We start from the raw sequence: 12869 nt of genomic DNA on the forward strand, positions 1-12869 counted from the left end.
CTAAAAAGTAGAAAATAAATTATAGACTACTATAGGGAAAAATATGAAGTTTTAATTCATTGAGTTGCGGCCCCTGTGGGGCTGTGGCCCTGTTGACGTAGTTGTCTTTTTAACACGTTTTTATTAACTCAGCTTCGCGTGGATGTGTTTGTTGTTAAAATTGACATCGAAAATTAGCCCACTTCTGATTGCTCTATAGATCTGAAATTTGGCATGCAGGTTACTTTCGCCTAACAATTTCAGATGCAATCATAAAAACTAGCAATTAGAGACCGTAATTAGCTTAATTTAATTACGCCCAAAGGACCATAAAATTGAGGACATGATTTCTAAAGATACCGACAAGACTGGAGGCTTGTTGACACAGTTACTTCGGCCCCAATCGATGTGAGCGCGCTGGCCGTGATCGTATAGTGGTTAGTACTTCGCGTTGTGGCCGCGACAACCCAGGTTCGAATCCTGGTCGCTCAAGATTTTTTTAGTCCGTGTATTTATAAACACTTAGTCAATTCATACTTAATCAAGTCATTAGATAAAGTAGAAAATAAACTATATAAAAAAACTTTTTTAAAAAAACACGTTTTTCATGTGTAGCAACGGACTAAAAAGGAGAAAATAAAATACTTAAAAAAAACTTTTAAAAAAAACACGTTTTTCTTGTAGACTAAAAAGTAGAAAATAAAATACTTAAAAAAAACTTTTTAAAAAAACCACGTTTTTCTTGTGGACTAAAAAGTAGAAAATAAATTTTCATACATTTGATGACAAAAAAACGTGGGTCGGGCAGATGGGTCGGGAAATTTGATGGTGAACGTACCCACGTTTTTTGTCATCAAATGTATGAAAATTTATTTTCTACTTTTTAGTCCACAAGAAAAAACGTGGTTTTTTAAAAAGTTTTTTTTTAAGTATTTTATTCATGTTCTTGTGAGTGAAAGTTACCTGTGTCCCATGTCATGTGACATGGGACTGTGGGTAGTTTCATGCCTAGCCGTGTCAGTCACACGCAAGGCTGCTGTCTGTGGACACGGTGACCAAGATGTAGACCTAATGAAGGTAGTTATATAGATTATGTTTGTTAAAATACTTATTTGTGTATTCCTGCTAGTGCTGCATGTGCACACTAGTTAGGGTGAGTATTAATATAAGTATTTATTTGTAGTACTACTTATTGGTAGTTGTTGGCAGTACTGTGTACTGGCCGAAACATATTTTATTGTACCCGTGTATATTGTAGCCTACACGTGGTGTTGTCGTGAATGTAACTTTTTATTTACATTTGTTTTAGGGCTACAGTTTTTTCTTGGCTAGTTTGTTTTCTTGGTTTCCTGTTGCTTCAGTATTTTCTCTTTGAAATCGTCGTACTACTGTGTTGCATCGCCGTCATGGCTCCATGCTGTGAATAAAGGAGTACTTGACAACTGAACTGTCGGTGTCAGTGTGTTCTTAATCTCAGGGTCAGCCCGTCTTAACCACAACACCTCAGTGGGTAAAAGCATCCCCACTGAGTGAGGGCTACATATCTGAAACAGTACTCAAGTTATAGGCTTTTGAAAAATTGAAAGTAGAATACGTTCCAGTTCCGATTAACGGAAATCGATGAAAAGTTTAAGCAGAATTTAGAAAATGGATTTAATACCTACATATGAAATTTCATCAACATAGCTGTAACGGTACTCAAATTATTGTGTTCACAGACACATACATACACATACATACACACACATACATACGGAGAAAGGGGACGGACGGGACCTTGGGGGGGGGGGGGGGGGGGGGGGTCATAAAATGTAATGGACACAATTTGTTTAATTATAAAAAGTAATGTTAAAAGTAAACTGTAACGGAAATTGATTTAGCCTCCCAATGTTGAGCAAGCTCAGTCAGTATTTTAGAAAGATCTAGATGTTTAAAAGAAGAAAAACTGCAATTTTAATAGTCATTTTGGGAGGGGGGCGGGGGGGGAAGGGGGTCGTGATAATGTGTAAAAATACAATGGAGGGTGCAAGGAGAAAGAGGAGGTGGGGAAGGGTGAATTTTCATGGATGACCCCAAATCACATAATAATTTCCATTCAATTAGCTTTTAATTGGTCTGTCCATCTAATATTTATTTTCAGCGTTACATCGGAGCCAATGAAAAAATCAATGTTTATGATTTATTACTGTTTTCATCCGTCCACAAAATTAGTGCTTTGGCTCCCCAACCCCTATCCTCCCCAACCCCTATCCTCACTTACCCACTTGGTACAATAACATCCCCCCCCCCCCCCCCAAAAAAAAATAAATAAATAAATAAATAGGACGTCCACAAAAGCGTTTAACTATTCTCTCAAAGCAAAAATTTCTAATTTACATTCAAATGCAACGAATATGTGTTGTTTGAAATGTTATAAATTTATAAATTGATTTGTTCTTTTCGGATTTTTTGTTGTTTTTAAATGTTTAAAGTACATTTTAGAATGTGTTGATTAATATGAAATAAATGTTTTTAAAATATGCATTATTATAAGCGTTTTATTGTAATACCCCACTTTTGTTATTGGGTGATATTTTTTCGTACCTTATTTCTGGTTGGTCGCTTTATTTAGAAGAAAATTTATTATTTTAAAAATTTGGCTTTTAGTTTTCTTGTTTTTTTTAGGCATCTTTCTTGAGGTTGATTATATTTTATGATTTTAAGGACATTTCCTACTACACTGCAAGGTATACTACACACAAAGAACAGAAACACCCGTCCACGTCATCCAAACAAACACAAAAATGACAACAGCAACATCGTTGGCAAAGGACGTTCCACCAGCTGTACACAGTCGAGTTAAAAAATGGGTCTATTACTCTATCTCACAGGGGAGACAATTTAACAAGAAATACACACGACACAAACCACAACTAAACACAAAGTAAACGAATACACAAAGTGAATAGAAGTAAAGTAGTTGATTAGGACAGGGGTCGGCAACCCTTTGAGACAGAAGAGCCAAAAGTTATAATTGACAAAATTTCCCAGTTTTTAAAGAGCCACATTTTTAAATTTGGTATTTGATTAGGATTCTGTGAATAAATTTGAATTGTTATTTAAAATAAATAGCTTAATATATGAAATAATATTTGTTCATACACATGTTTCGCCAGAGTAATAAAATTAGTAAACAAATAATATATCTAAGGGACTCTCCCAATCCACTTTAGAAGCTGTTAATTTTTATTTCTGTCTTTACGGATATCACCGGCTCAGGGGGTGTGTCCCAATCAGCAGATAGGGAAATGCTTTCTGAATAAAATAACATTCCCATTTAATGTTATTCGAAAAAATTCGGCACTTGGGTAGCGGCAAGCATGGACTTATTGTCACGGGACTGTCCGTAGCACGGCTGTGGGGGCTGGGTCTGGTGCCGAAGCGGCTATTAGCTGTCCGTATACTTTCTAATGAACCTATTCTCACTGTTCTCTGAACAGTATTTTTATCCTGTTTAAAGTTGTGTTTCTTTACAGTAATATTTGTTTTGAATTTTTAAAATGAAACAATTAACTATTAATATTAGTGCAAGGAGCTGGAGAGCCGCATGTTGCCGACCCCTGAATTAGGACACCAGGAAAAAACGACTGTGGAGAATAAAAGAATTGTAAACACGCAAAAAGTGAATTAAATAATGTAAAAAAAAAATCTTGAAATAAAGTTTGTTTTAATATATTTGGATATTAGTATTAGACGTATAACTGAACGTAAATAAAAAATAAGTTATCAATATTTGTTAAATTACAAGAGCAAATTTTGTTAGCAAACTGGTTTTTTTTGTATCTGTACTACTGCATTTAGGAATTGGTTAAAATGTACATTTAATTTAATTTTTAGGTTTGACTTGAGTATAATATTTTGAGTAGTGTCCCTTTGAGTGATAAAATTTGTTTAATTCTCCCAAAGGTGTATTATTACCTCCCTTAGACCGAAACTTGAGCAACTACGGCGCCGTAACTATCAGATAACTGAATGGTTACCACTTCACTCACGGGTGCTGGGTCAGTTTTTCGTAAATCTTCCCATCTCCCAAAGTCACGTGATTTTGTTCAATCTTCTTCTTCTTCGTTCTTAATTTTTAGTGTTGGGAGGGATCGAGCCTTATCTGCCAGAGGGTTTGAACTCGAGACTTTTTTCGAATTTATCAACCATGAGCTTTGCCGACTCGACCATGCTTCCATCACAATTAAGGATTACGTGTCAACTGGTTTTGCGCCATTGAGGCCATTGACTCCGATTTCAGCCTGCTTTTCTTTTTGGATTTGCTTCCATAGCCTTTGTCCAACCAAGAACAAACTACAAGGCAGCAGTTGTTTAATTTTGGAGTTGTCTCTCCTAGAAGAGTGGCTGTCCCCAGCTAACGAGCCTCATCTGCCCGAGGGTTCGAATTCAAGCAACCATGAGCTTTACCGACTCGACCACGCCGACCCCTGTTCAATGATTTATTACTTTTTTCCAGGCCTGCGGTACGGTTGTCTGGCCTGCGGTGCGGTACGGCTCTCAGGCTTGTGGTACGGTTCAGTCAGGCCTGCGGTACGGTTCTGTCAGGCCTAGTCTATCCGGTGTAGGCCTTACGACACAAAACACTTGACGTCTGCTAAGTCGTGGCCGTTATCTGACGGTTAATCTCGTATGTGTCGTCTGCTTACACCTGAACTGGTTTGGTAAGCTGGTGTGGCCGTCACGCATGGGGGGGGGGGGGGGGGGGATAATCTTCTATTGGCCTACTTATGACCCAGCATTTAGCTTAGAATTAGTACTTGCTAAATCAAAACACTGGCCAGTTTATACAGGCTGGCCAGTGTATACAGGATGGCCAGTTTATACAGGATGGCCAGTTGATACAGGATGGCCAGTTGATACAGGATGGCCAGTTGATACAGGATGTCCAGTTGATACAGGATGGCCAGTTGATACAGGATGGCCAGTTGATACAGGATGGCCAGTTGATACAGGATGGCCAGTTTATACGGGATGGCCAGTTGGCCAGTTCATACAGGCTGGCCAATTCATACAGGCTGGCCAGTGTATACAGGATGGCCAGTGTATACAGGATGGCCAGTGTATACAGGATGGCCAGTTGATACAGGATGGCCAGTTGATACAGGATGGCCAGTTGATACAGGATGGCCAGTCAATACAGGATGGCCAGTCGATACAGGATGGCCAGTCGATACAGGATGGCCAGTCGATACAGGATGGCCAGTCGATACAGGATGGCCAGTTGATACAGGATGGCCAATTCATACAGGCTGGCCAGTTGATACAGGATGGCCAGTTGATACAGGATGGCCAGTTGATACAGGATGGCCAGTGTATACAGGATGGCCAGTTGATACAGGCTGGCCAGTTTATACAGGATGGCCAGTTGATACAGGCTGGCCAGTTTATACAGGATGGCCAGTTTATACAGGCTGGCCAATTCATACAGGCTGGCCAGTGTATACAGGATGGCCAGTGTATACAGGTTGGCCAGTGTATACAGGCTGGCCAATTCATACAGGATGGCCAGTGTATACAGGATGGCCAGTTGATACAGGCTGGCCAGTTTATACAGGATGGCCAGTTTATACAGGCTGGCCAATTCATACAGGCTGGCCAGTGTATACAGGATGGCCAGTGTATACAGGATGGCCAGTGTATACAGGATGGCCAGTTGATACAGGATGGCCAGTTGATACAGGATGTCCAGTTGATACAGGATGGCCAGTTGATACAGGATGGCCAGTTGATACAGGATGGCCAGTCGATACAGGATGGCCAGTGTATACAGGATGGCCAGTGTATACAGGCTGGCCAGTTGATACAGGATGGCCAGTTTGCCAGTTCATACAGGCTGGCAAATTCATACAGGCTGGCCAGTGTATACAGGATGGCCAGTTTATACAGGATGGCCAGTTTGCCAGTTCATACAGGCTGGCAAATTCATACAGGCTGGCCAGTGTATACAGGATGGCCAGTGTATACAGGATGGCCAGTGTATACAGGATGGCCAGTTGATACAGGATGGCCAGTTGATACAGGATGGCCAGTTTATACGGGATGGCCAGTTGGCCAGTTCATACAGGCTGGCCAATTCATACAGGCTGGCCAGTGTATACAGGATGGCCAGTGTATACAGGATGGCCAGTGTATACAGGATGGCCAGTGTATACAGGATGGCCAGTTGATACAGGATGGCCAGTTGATACAGGATGGCCACTCAATACAGGATGGCCAGTCGATACAGGATGGCCAGTCGATACAGGATGGCCAGTCGATACAGGATGGCCAGTCGATACAGGATGGCCAGTTGATACAGGATGGCCAATTCATACAGGCTGGCCAGTTGATACAGGATGGCCAGTTGATACAGGATGGCCAGTTGATACAGGGTGGCCAGTGTATACAGGATGGCCAGTGTATACAGGCTGGCCAATTCATACAGGATGGCCAGTGTATACAGGATGGCCAGTTGATACAGGCTGGCCAGTTTATACAGGATGGCCAGTTTATACAGGCTGGCCAATTCATACAGGCTGGCCAGTGTATACAGGATGGCCAGTGTATACAGGATGGCCAGTGTATACAGGATGGCCAGTTGATACAGGATGGCCAGTTGATACAGGATGGCCAGTTGATACAGGATGGCCAGTCGATACAGGATGGCCAGTGTATACAGGATGGCCAGTGTATACAGGCTGGCCAATTCATACAGGATGGCCAGTGTATACAGGATGGCCAGTTTATACAGGATGGCCAGTTTATACAGGATGGCCAGTTTATACAGGATGGCCAGTTTATACAGGGTCAGGATGGCCAGTTTATACAGGATGGCCAATTTATACAGGATGGCCAATTCATACAGGCTGGCCAGTTAAAACTGGTAAATTAAAAAAAATAAGGAGAAAGGGACAAAAAGCAGAGGCATAGCTACTAGAGAGTGGGGGGGGGGGGGGTGGCGTCCTGAGCATAGACCGTAGAAAGGGTGGGGGCACAAAACGAGGTAGAGAAAAAGCCCTTTCTGATCTGCATTACGGGATTATACTTCAATAAATAACTAAATGGGCTGCTACTTGGTTTCACTGACTAATTTGTCTCTGTCGCAAATGTTTTTGTTAGTCTCGGGACGGATCACTATCAGGGATAGGTCATGATATCACTTAGGATAACAAGGATGCTTAATATGGTGGAATAGGATATCATGGAATAGGAGTTCACGTGCATTTCGAAAGGACAGGTAATTCTATGCCACAGGATAGCATAGGATTTCCAGATGATATGATAAATGACATATCCCGTTGAAATTATCCGGGATGTGGGAGAAGCTCAGACAATACACAAAGAGTTGAAAAATTACAAAAATTGATCTTTAGTGTGACTAGAAAAACAAAACAAAAATATAAGCGAGAAACCACCATCTCGATCTTTAAAATAAGAGTGTTTGTTGTATGTCGAGAAACCACCTTTAGGAGAGCCCACTAATCGATTAAGATGTCAAGCAGAGAGGTCGATAGTTCAATACAGTACTCCAGGACGGTTATTGATTTTCTTGTCCTCATTGATTAATCAGGAAATTAAGCACGGCTTTGTGACCTCATTTAGAAACAAGCCAAGGGAGGTAAACTACGGTAAAAGGGAGGTAATGTACGTTAAAAAGGGAGGTAAACTACGGCAAAAGGGAGGTAAGCTACGGCAAAAGGGAGGTAAACTACGACAAAAGGGAGGTAATGTACGTTAAAAGGGAGGTAAACTACGTTAAAAGGGAGGTAAACTACGGTAAAAGGGAGGTAAAGTGCGGTAAAAGGGAGGTAAACTACGACAAAAGGAAGTTGAATGTAGTCAAGTTCGGTTTTTGTCGTCAGTTTTTATTTGGTTCCTGCTGTGTAAAGGGTAGCCGCAGTTTTAGTTTTCACATCATATATTTTAACTCTAGCATATATACTTTAACTGTCACATCATACATTTTAACTATCACATATATTTTAACTCTAGCATATATACTTTAACTGTCACATCATACATTTTAACTATCACATATATTTTAACTCTAGCATATATACTTTAACTGTCACATCATACATTTTAACTATCACATATATTTTAACTCTAGCATATATACTTTAACTGTCACATCATACATTTTAACTATCACATATATTTTAACTCTAGCATATATACTTTAACTGTCACATCATACATTTTAACTATCACATATATTTTAACTCTAGCATATATACTTTAACTGTCACATCATACATTTTAACTATCACATATATTTTAACTCTAGCATATATACTTTAACTGTCACATCATACATTTTAACTATCACATATATTTTAACTCTAGCATATATACTTTAACTGTCACATCATACATTTTAACTATCACATATATTTTAACTCTAGCATATATACTTTAACTGTCACATCATACATTTTAACTATCACATATATTTTAACTCTAGCATATATACTTTAACTGTCACATCATACATTTTAACTATCACATATATTTTAACTCTAGCATATATACTGTTACGTACCCCCTTCTCTAATCCTTTCGAACTAGTCAGGGGATCGTAAACAAGAAGAAGAAAATAAAAATAAATAAAAGCCAACTTCAGTAATCTCTATTTATTCGCCACAAATCACAACACTTAAAGTTAACCCGCCACCACATGGAACACAATAGGAAAAATACACAACTATCTACAACAACTAAAGTACTTAGTACGACTACCCTACTTGTCCCTAACCGTCTAGCCTAGCCTAAGTCTAAAACATGTCGTGGCTTTCCACTAGCTCACAGAGACGACCCCATGTCTGTCTCCCCTAAACCTAGCTATCCGAGACGTCCGTCCGTCTCCGTGTGTGTCCCCCGAGAGTCTGTGTCGAGTGTGTCACCCAGTCTCCGGTTTACCCTCCTAAAGTACTCAAGTCGTCCCTCGCTAGTGTGGGAACCTTGTTAATCGAGCCTGACCCCCAGGTCAGGTCAGGTCAGACCGTCCATCTCGGCCCTGTGCGATCTGGAAGGTTTTCCCAGCCGTAAATCACGAGTTCTTGGCCACGTTAATAGCTCGGACCCCAAGACACCAGGTATGCATCGCCCACAGCGTGGTAACCAATCCGGTGTGGCCGTCACGGCCCAAAGGTTCTCACGGCCAGCACTGGTCAGCCTCTGACCACCGCCAGGTTGATGGATGAGCGTGAGATCGCTACCCCAACATACGGGTCAGCCCAGGTTAAACACCAGGTGGTCGTAACACCCCCACCCTTCAAGAAATTAATTCGCCACCACATGGTGAATTAATTGAACCTCTCTTACTAGACAACCATACCAATCTCACAATTCCTCAAAAGTCCCAGAATAAACCTAAATGGGACTAAATCCATTTAACATAATCATTACTAAAAAGATAAGAAACGTGGATGATTTAGTCACAATAACAAGTTTGACTAAATACCCCAAACACAATGTCATCAAACATAGACATCAAAGTAAATAAAACAGCAAATCTGCAACACATGTGTCACTGTCGCAAATAATGCTAAGATTGAAAACCAACAGTCTTCGTTTTACTGATAGTTACGTCATCAGTCAACAAAACCTGTCAATACAATTAAAAACTGTCACGAATTCATCATCATGTAAAACATCAATAACACATTTTTTTTTTTTTTTACAAGACATGTAAAAGGTACATTCTTTAAGCCTGAAAACAGTTCATTTTGATTAGAACACTTGCATCCTGGGAAAACATGAAACAGTCTATCTTGGAAACAGTTCTAATAGGTTTGAAACAAATTAGTTTTCCGTCTTTCGGGTCATCATGAGTCCGTTACCATAAAACTTAAGCCGAACTTTATACCGGCGCAGCACAATTTTAGTGACAGAGTTATTGTCCGTCCACAACAACAACAACTCGCACATAAGGCGTGGTTTCACAGGACTGCTTGCAATGTAGCCATGTTTTGACACGATGTTTATCCTGAACATCGAGTCACACAAAGAGGGAACGAGTACACGCCCCGTCTCCGTGAAAGCAATGGGGTGTGCGCTCGCTTGTACGCACCCTCGGTTGAGAGAAGTAGCGTGACCCGCTGAGGTCACCGTCTCCAGGCGGTTGGTCTTGACCGGGTCGGTCAGAGAACCGTAAATCACCTCCGTGATAAGGGGAGGGAAGCCTGAGTTAGGCTCAACTCCTAAACAAGAGGTAACAACTACGCTTGTCACCGACGTTGACAAAAGATTCGTCGTCTCCTCAAACTCGGGATGTAGAACACCATCCGCGTGACCTCCAGGTGAGGTCATGGCCTCCAGGTTGCTGGTCTTGACCGGGTCGGTCAGAGAACAATAAATCACCTCCGAGATAAGGGGAGGGAAGCCTGAGTTAGGCTAATTTCCTAAACAAAAGGTAACGACTTTGCTCGTCACCGCTGACAAAAGATTCACCGACTCCTCGATCTCTGGATGTAGAACACCATCCACGTGACCTCCAGGTGAGGTCATGGCCTCCAGGTTGCTGGACTTGGTCGGGGAGAAATCAAATACTGCTGGGATCATGGGAGGACAGCCCGTGTTAGGCTCACCTCCAAGACAATGGGTAACAATTTCGTCTGTTACCGCGGCTGGCAGAAGATTCGTTGACTCGTCTAACTGAAGGTGTAGGTCACCATTCACATGACCTCCGGATAAGGTCATGACGCCATCAAGATGACAAGTAGTAAGGTCTTGATCAGATGCAGTTACTGGTTCAGGTTCAGACGAGGACAGCCTGTTCTCATGGGTATTCACTCTCTCGGTGGTTACCGTGATTTCAGCGGTGGTTGTAACCACTGGTTCTGATATTGACTGCCCCTTTTCATGACTGGTCAACATCAGAGTGGTTGCCGTTATATCATCGGTGGTTGTATCCACTGGGTCAGATATTGACAGCCCCTTTTCATGACTGGCCAATAACAGAGTGGTTTCCGTGATTTTATCTAAACCAATAACTTGCTGACTGCCTTCAGTACTTGTCGGCAGACAACTTTCGACTCGTAAACTATCAGCACGTTTTGACGTTTGTGCTGATTCTGCTAGGTTAGAGTCGACTTCAGGGACTGAGCCAAAGCTAGTGGCAGCCTTAGTCTGAGACTGACAAAACTCACTACCAACTCTGTCAGACAACAAACTATCTTCATCTCTATACCGATCCTCGGAAACTACTACACTAGCCTGAGAGAAAACAGAGACAGATTCTGGAAAGTCAAACAACCCACTAATCTGCGCCTCCTCCCATAGCATAAGTAAATCCCGTTCCCTCCTGATCTCTAATAGTTTCACTTCATGTCCGAACAGTTTCTCTAAACTTTTAATGTTAATTTCTTTCCAAGATTCTGACATGAATATATCCCTCCTAATCTCTAACAACTTCTCCTCTTTTTCTCTCGCGATCTCTAACAACTTAGCTTGATACTTCCTCTCAATTTCTTCAACCCTAAAGCGTCCTATCTCATAATATTCTATCGAGTCTAGACACTCCTCCTCTAATCTACCTGTATTTACCAACTCAACACAAATATGATCTCGTAAAACTCTATCTCTATCCGAGACATCAACCTCTAGTCCTAGCTCCTCAACTAGTCGCAACAACTCTACGCGACAAAACCTGTCTAAAACTTCTAGAGTTGGACACTCAATAAAACTCATTACGTCCATGATTCACACTTACGGAACTTATCAAGCTAAATGGTGGCGGTTAACTAACAAAAAGTGTGGCTCACAACAAACAACTTTAACTTAAACATTAAAAGTAGGGCTATCACCTTTGACACTTGAACAGGTAGACACCAGCTATACTGGGCCAACCAAACTAAGATATCCAGCTACACTGGATCACAAACGATTTACTCACGTATACTGGGAATTGACCCTCCAGCTATACTGAGCAAACCAAATAAAAATTACGAATTTATTCACGTACCTGGGAATGACCCTCCAGCTGTACTGAATAAACCCGAACACTCCAGTTCCACTGGACCACACAAAAATATTCGAGTATACTGGGCATTAATCCCTCCAGCTATACTGAATCAACAAAAAAAATTCCAGCTCTACTGGACCAACATAAAAATCAAGCAAAATAAACTCAGTGTCAATACAAAGGTGATAAGCTCGCTACTTACTCAATGTTTGGAAAACTCTCCTGATTTCGTGAACAACTTTACTCTCACTACTCATAAAACTTAAAATCAAACACTAGCTCGTGAGCCCCCAACTGAAAATGGCATCAAAAGAAACTATTCAACTCGTTGTCTGTCCTATCCCGGACTCTAGCCACCAATTGTTACGTACCCCCTTCTCTAATCCTTTCGAACTAGTCAGGGGATCGTAAACAAGAAGAAGAAAATAAAAATAAATAAAAGCCAACTTCAGTAATCTCTATTTATTCGCCACAAATCACAACACTTAAAGTTAACCCGCCACCACATGGAACACAATAGGAAAAATACACAACTATCTACAACAACTAAAGTACTTAGTACGACTACCCTACTTGTCCCTAACCGTCTAGCCTAGCCTAAGTCTAAAACATGTCGTGGCTTTCCACTAGCTCACAGAGACGACCCCATGTCTGTCTCCCCTAAACCTAGCTATCCGAGACGTCCGTCCGTCTCCGTGTGTGTCCCCCGAGAGTCTGTGTCGAGTGTGTCACCCAGTCTCCGGTTTACCCTCCTAAAGTACTCAAGTCGTCCCTCGCTAGTGTGGGAACCTTGTTAATCGAGCCTGACCCCCAGGTCAGGTCAGGTCAGACCGTCCATCTCGGCCCTGTGCGATCTGGAAGGTTTTCCCAGCCGTAAATCACGAGTTCTTGGCCACGTTAATAG

This window comes from Physella acuta, unplaced genomic scaffold (assembly GCF_028476545.2).
Source record: "Physella acuta isolate Inbredline_101_S28 unplaced genomic scaffold, ASM2847654v3 ptg000154l, whole genome shotgun sequence".
Taxonomy (NCBI): Eukaryota; Metazoa; Mollusca; class Gastropoda; family Physidae; genus Physella; species Physella acuta.